Source organism: Chiloscyllium punctatum, chromosome 26 (assembly GCF_047496795.1).
Source record: "Chiloscyllium punctatum isolate Juve2018m chromosome 26, sChiPun1.3, whole genome shotgun sequence".
NCBI classification, from domain to species: domain Eukaryota; kingdom Metazoa; phylum Chordata; class Chondrichthyes; order Orectolobiformes; family Hemiscylliidae; genus Chiloscyllium; species Chiloscyllium punctatum.
In genome coordinates, this window is record NC_092764.1 from 59,595,461 (window position 1) to 59,602,275 (window position 6,815).

Consider the following 6,815-nt stretch of genomic DNA (forward strand, 5'->3'; position numbering starts at 1 on the left):
GCCCAACAAGTCCACACCGCCCCGCCGAAGCGCAACCCACCCATACCCCTACATCTACCCCTTACCTAACACTACGGGCAATTTAGCATGGCCAATTCACCTGACCTGCACATCTTTGGAGTGTGGGAGGAAACCGGAGCACCCGGAGGAAACCCACGCAGACACGGGGAGAATGTGCAAACTCCATACAGAGAGTCGCCTGAGGCGGGAATTAATCAATGTCTCTCTTTTTTTTCTTGTTAACTTTTTAAAATTTTTTTATTTTTTATTTCTTTACCCCACACGACCATCTAACTGCGGTAGCAATTGTATTTTCCCCAGCACCCATGTTGTGTGTGTGCAGGTGTGAGACACAATGAGAGACACAAGGTGTATGAATCTTGATTCAATTTCCACCACCAGGAAATCTTTCTAATTTTATAGCAGGATTTTCTTACTCAAAGTTTCTCTACTATCCAGGTTGAAATAACTGGTCTATAATTACTGGGCTTCACCTTACAACTTGCTTTTGAACAAGGGGACAATTTTGTAATTCTCTCCCTGTCTTAATTGAACTCCAAGCCCAGGGAATTTTCTGGTTTGCTTCAGGTTTGAACAACACAATAAGCGTAAACAATGAAATGGAGAACAAGAGGCTGAAGAGAACATAATGGGAAAGTGAACAAATACATGACAGATGAAACACAATAAAAATGATAAGAAGAGCTGGTAATGGCACAATGGATGAAATTGCATTCTTTAGGTTGGCATTATTCATTAAATCTCTGCTAATGCTTACAGAGGCATTTGACTCATACACTAACCAATTCATACATTTCAGAGTGGGAGAAACATTGCCTGGAACACAGGAACACATGGCTGGTCTTTTTAAAATTCCTTCAAGCAATCTGTTTCATAAACTTGAGTATGCACAATAAGCTGACAGATGGTACAGACGAATATCCAATTTATGGTATAGTTCATAATGGGATGCTGCATCACTGTTGCATCCGAGCATTAGCCGAACTGCCAATGAATTCCCCACATCACCATTCCAGAAACTGGTCCGCCTGCAGAGAGTTTAACCTCATTTTCTAGACTGACACAGACAACAATCTGGCTTCAAAGTTTAATAGTATGCAGTGCGGGTTCTGCACAGATCGCTCAATGGCATTTCCGATTTGTTGCATCGTCGCTAATTTAAGAAAAAAAAGAGAGGACTTTTCAAACGTATCACAGTGTGGAATTTTATTCAGGTACTTATATCAAAAGACAAGCAAAACAACATTCAATAAACTTGCAATGATTCACAATAATACACAAATCATCGGAGCTACATAACGAAAATATGCAGCTTGGAGAATACAATACAAATTGACAATCTTTCAGAGATTGTGTCTGAAGAGCGTGTTGTTCAGGAGCAGCAGGTACATTTCTCAGAGGTTTTCCCTTTACATACACAGCCACTGGCACAGTTGGTGCATGCTGCAGGACAGCAAGAGCAGCAACCTGAGAAATGAGGACAAAGACACAAATCACTCACAATCAATTCGTTCACTGAAAGCTCCCACAGCCTCCCATGACAACACCCAGCTCCTCCCTCACAAACCCATCGGTCTCCCATCTCCCAGTCACCCCCCTGAAGAGACTCAGCAGCACATCCCAGTGAGAGACAGTTTGAGGGAAGATGTTCCTGTCACTATCTCCACAACACGGTTTCTAATGAGAAGTCTATAAGATCAGCGCTTTCCGATGGCAACCTCAGACATTGTTTTAAGCAGCAGCTTCTGGTCTGAAGATTCTTCCGATTGGACATTGTAGAAATCGGATGGCAATTCAATCCGGTGTAATCCCGGATCATGTATGTGTCTGTGGTGTCCCTGTGTGAGTTGTGCCCAGGACTATGTGTCACACCAATAGAACGGGAGCAGTTTGAAAGCCTGTCCCAGTCACTCACTTTTCCGGCAGCGTCCAGCTTTGCTGGTGGCACATTGACAGTTGGAGCATCTGCAGGTGTTTTCACAGGAGCAGGATCCTGAAAAGAGGAAAAACACAGAGAGTGAGTGGTGTGCACCGCCCAGCAATGGCCCCAGGCACGGGCTGGGCACGGGGCCCGGCTCTTTGTGCCATTGCCCTGGGCTGCACTGAGTTGAAAAAGCAGCCTGGCCTCCCTGCAATGCTGCTGTCTCCCAGTCAGACTGAGGCCCCGCACTGGGACACTGTGCTGAAAGCACTTGCACCAAGCCCCACTCACCATCCAGGCACACACAGGGCTTCGGGTCCGACATCTCACCAACTTCTTCTGCAGCTTCGAGCCGGCTCCAATCCGCGCTTCTCGACCTTGTGCCGTTTGCTGAAGCCGAGCCGAGCTTTATGAGCTTGTGATGGGAGGCGAACCGGCTGCAAAACGGGGCAACGGGCGGCTCGGCGCTCCCTGAATGCACACGGCCCACCGGAGTGAGTCAGCGGCTGGAGGTTTGAATTGCAGCCGCTTCCTTCATTCACAACACGGCCCGAAGGGATTTCTCAATCAGTGTAATACTGTGATGGGAAATATTTGGAGAGTGAGTGAAACCACACTGTAGGGCTCAGGGTAGGTATGGTCTGCACTCTGTCCATCGCCTCACTTATCATTTCCTTTCTCGCAAATCAAAGTCATTTACCTTTAAAAATTAGTTAATTTAACGAGCTTTCTAGGATAATAAACGGCTGAATATATTGGTCATGAAAGAAATAATAAAAGTAGATGTAAATACACAGAATGGAAATAAGGAATAAATGATCAGTCTCTGAGCTAATTCTGTGTTGGAGGCGATGTTTCTCACAACCAAAATGCAGGATTGGACCAGTTCTCTGCTGCTTGTACACCTTTCCGTATGTAAAAGAAATTGTGTACCTCCCCAAATATGAACAGAGACTGAGTGGCTGATGCAAACCACGACAAATCCATTTTGTCCAACGTCACTATTGGGATACTTACACTTCCTGGTTTACTCGAAAGGATCTTGGAGTGCACGAGGCAATTTCAAACTTTGCAGATGATGCAAAACTTCGAAACATTGTTAAGTGTGAGGAAGATAATGTAGAGCTGTCAATGGTTGAAGACATGTTGTTGGAGTGGGTAAAGAAGTGGCTGATGAAATTCAGTGAGGCAAACTGTGAGATGATACATTTTATGGTAAACCAGAGTTGCAGTCAACAAGAATGGCTACTAATTTAAGTGGGTAAGGAACAGAGAGACATGGCAGTATATGTGCATAAGGGTTTCAAGATGGCAGAACAGGTTGAGAGCACAGTTACTTGCCTACACTGACTAGATACCTAATATAATCCAACCCCATTTGCCAATGTTTTGCCCATATCCGATACATTAAAAACCCTTCCTATTCATGTACCCATCCAGCTCCCCTTAAAATGTTTTAATTGTACCAGCCTTAACCACTTCCTCTGACAGCTCATTCCATACACCTACCATCCACTGCCTGAAATGCTTGCCCCTTAGGTCCATTTTAAATCTGTGCCTTCTCACCTAAATGTATGCCCTCTAGTTTTGGACTCCTCTATACCGGGAAAAAGTTCTTGGGTCCCTCATGGTTTTATAAAACTCTGAATGGTCACCCCTCACCTCCAATACTCCAGGGAAAACAGTCCCATCATATTCCATCTCTCCCCAAAGCTCACAATTCTGCAACCCCAGCAACAACCTTGTAAACCTTTTCTGAGCCCTTCTAAGTTTCACAATACTCTCCCTGTATCAGAGAAACCAGAAATGAATGGACTATTCAATAGCCTATCCAATGTTCTGTACAAATACAACATGACTTCCCAACACGTATCAATGCACTGACCAATAAAGGCAAGTGCATCAAATGCCTTCTTCACTACCCTGTCCACCTGCTCCTTCAAAAGCATCGCTACTCCACCCTCTTTGTCTCCTACCCTCACATCAATCAGTGTCTAAATAGCTAGTTCTCCCTGTATTCCATGCGATCTAACCTTGCTAAACAGTCTACCATGCAGAACTTTGTTGAATGCCTTGATAAACTCCATATAGACTGTCCACAACTATACGTTCATTAAGCTTCTTTAACACTTCTTCAAAACCCTCAATCAAGTTATTGAGACATGAACTCCCCCACAGAAAGTCATGTTGACTGTTAGTAATCATTCTTTGCCTTTACGAGTACATGTAAATCTTGTCCCTCAGAATGACCTCCATCACTGACATCAGGCTCACCGGTCGGCAGATCTTTGACTTTTCCTCACCATCTTTCCTCAATAATGGCATCACATTAGCCTATCTCAAGCCTACTGGCACCTCACCTGTGGCTATCAATGATACAAATATCTCAGGAAGGGGCCCAGAATGCACTTCCCTACCTTCCAACAAAGTTCTGGGGTACATCTGAGCAGGTCCTGGCAATTTGTATGCATTTTAAGACCTCCAGCACCTCCGCTTCTGTAATATGAATATTTTTTAACTATCACAATGTACTTCTCCAAGTTTTCTACCTTCTTTCTCCTTCTCCACAGTAAACACTGATGCAAAATACTCATCCGGTATCTCATCCAGGTGCTGTTGCCCTCCCCCCCCCCCCCCCCATAACCTGCCTTGTTGATCTTTAAAGGGTTCTATTCTCTCCCGAGTTACTTTTTTGGCATGAATGCACTGGATTCTCCTTAAGCCTATTTTCCAAAAGCTATCTCCCATGTTCTCTTTTGCCCTTCTGGTTCCCTGTTAAGTATACTCCTCTTTCCTTAATACTCCTCAAGGGATCCATTCAGTGTCAGCTGTCTATATCTATCCTATGTCTCCTTCTTTTTCTTGACCAGGCCTCAATTTTCCTCGTCCTTCAGCATTCCCTACACCGAACAACCTTGTGCTTCATTCGAACGGGAACGTGCTGTCTCTGGGCTCTCATTACCTCATTTATCAAGGGCTCCCACTTTCCCGCCCAGAATCAACTTCTGAAATTCTTGCTGAACATCATCAAGTTAGCCTTCCGCCAATCTCAAACTTTACCTTTTATATCAGGTCTATGCTTTTCCACAACTATTTTAAAACTAATGCAATTATGTTTATGTTCACTGTCCCAAAGTCTTCCCCTACTGACACCTCAGTCACTTGCCATATTAGCATGTGATACGGTAGGAATGATTCACAATGGTGTGGAGTACAGGAATGGGGAGGTTACATTGATCCTGTACATATAAGACACGTGTCACAAAGCAGCTGGAGTATTGTCTTCAGTTTAGAAGATAGATTGGAAATGGTGAGACAGTCTGTGGGGAATCTGTGGAAAACATTGTCACAGGAGGCTGTAGAGGGCAAGTCGTTGGGTGTCTCAGAGAGAAACAGATTCTTGACGAACAAGGTGCTTGAAGGATATGGGCAGAAGGCAGGAGAATCGAGTTAATAAATATATCAGCCATGATCAAACGGCGGAGTAGACTCGGTGGAGGAAAGGTGACTCTGTCCTGTATGATTCGATGATTCTATGAGCTGGGAGAGCGATTGGAAAGCAGCAAATATCCCGAGTGGAAAGAGGAAATGTCAGGTCAAACAGAAAGTGCTGTCCCTGCCTCCCCCAGACCGTGACGGGGAATCGTGTTCCAGACGCTCGGACACTGGCTGATCCCACAGGAACTGCTGACACATTACACTGATTGAGAAATCCCTTCGGGCCGTGTTGTTAATGAAGGAAGCGGCTGCAATTCAAACCTCCAGCCGCTGACTCACTCCGGTGGGCTGTGTGCATTCAGGTAGCGCCGAGCCGCCCGTTGCCCGGTTTTGCAGCCGGTTCGCCTCCCGTCACAATCTCATAAAGCTCGGCTCGGCTTCAGCAAACGGCACAAGGTCGAGAAGCGCGGATTGGAGCCGGCTCGAAGCTGCAGAAGAAGTTGGTGAGATGTCGGACCCGAAGCCCTGTGTGTGCTTGGATGGTGAGTGGGGCTTGGTGCAAGTGCTTTCAGCACAGTGTCCCAGTGCGGGGCCTCAGTCTGACTGGGAGACAGCAGCATTGCAGGGAGGGCCAGGCTGCTTCTTCAACTCACTGCAGCCCAGGGCAATAGCACAAAGAGCCGGGCCCCGTGCCCAGCCCGTGCCTGGGGCCATTGCTGGGCGGTGTACACCACTCACTCTCTGTGTTTTTCCTCTTTTCAGGATCCTGCTCCTGTGAAAACACCTGCAGATGCTCCAACTGTCAATGTGCCACCAGCAAAGCTGGACGCTGCCAGAAAAGTGAGTCACTGGGACAGGCTTTCAAACTGCTACCGTTCTATTGGTGTGACACATAGTCCTGGGCACAACTCACACAGGGACACCACAGACGCATACATGATCCGGGATTACACCGGATTGAATTGCCATCCGATTTCTACAATGTCCAATCGGAAGAATCTCCAGACCAGAAGCTGCTGCTGAAAGCAATGTCTGAGGTTCCCATCGGAAAGCGCTGATCTTATAGACTTCTAATTAGAAACCGTGTTGTGGAGATAGTAACAGGAACATCTTCCTTCACCTGTCTCTCACTGGGATGTGCTGCTGAGTCTCTTCAGGGGGGTGACTGGGAGATGGGAGACCGATGGGTTTGTGAAGGAGGAGCTGGGTGTTGTCATGGGAGGCTGTGGGAGCTTTCAGTGAACGAATAGATTGTGAGTGATTTGTGTCTTTGTCCTCTCCTCTCAGGTTGCTGCTCTTGCTGTCCTGCAGCATGCACCAACTGTGCCAATGGCTGTGTGTGTAAAAGGAAAACATCTAAGAAATGTACCTGCTGCTCCTGAACAACACGCTCTTCACACACAATCTCTGAAAGATTGTCCATTTGTATTGTAGG

At 46.2% G+C, this 6,815-nt stretch overlaps 1 long non-coding RNA gene across 1 annotated transcript; it reads right to left on the reverse strand.

Annotated features, from left to right (window-relative positions):
• Window positions 1-1,219: 1,219 nt before the first annotated feature.
• On the reverse strand, window positions 1,220-2,380 carry LOC140496180 (uncharacterized). Its single transcript, XR_011964198.1, has 3 exons — window positions 2,234-2,380; window positions 1,937-2,014; window positions 1,220-1,488 (listed from the first exon to the last, which is right to left on the reverse strand). It is a non-coding gene; the product is annotated as an uncharacterized lncRNA (long non-coding RNA).
• Window positions 2,381-6,815: the final 4,435 nt, after the last annotated feature.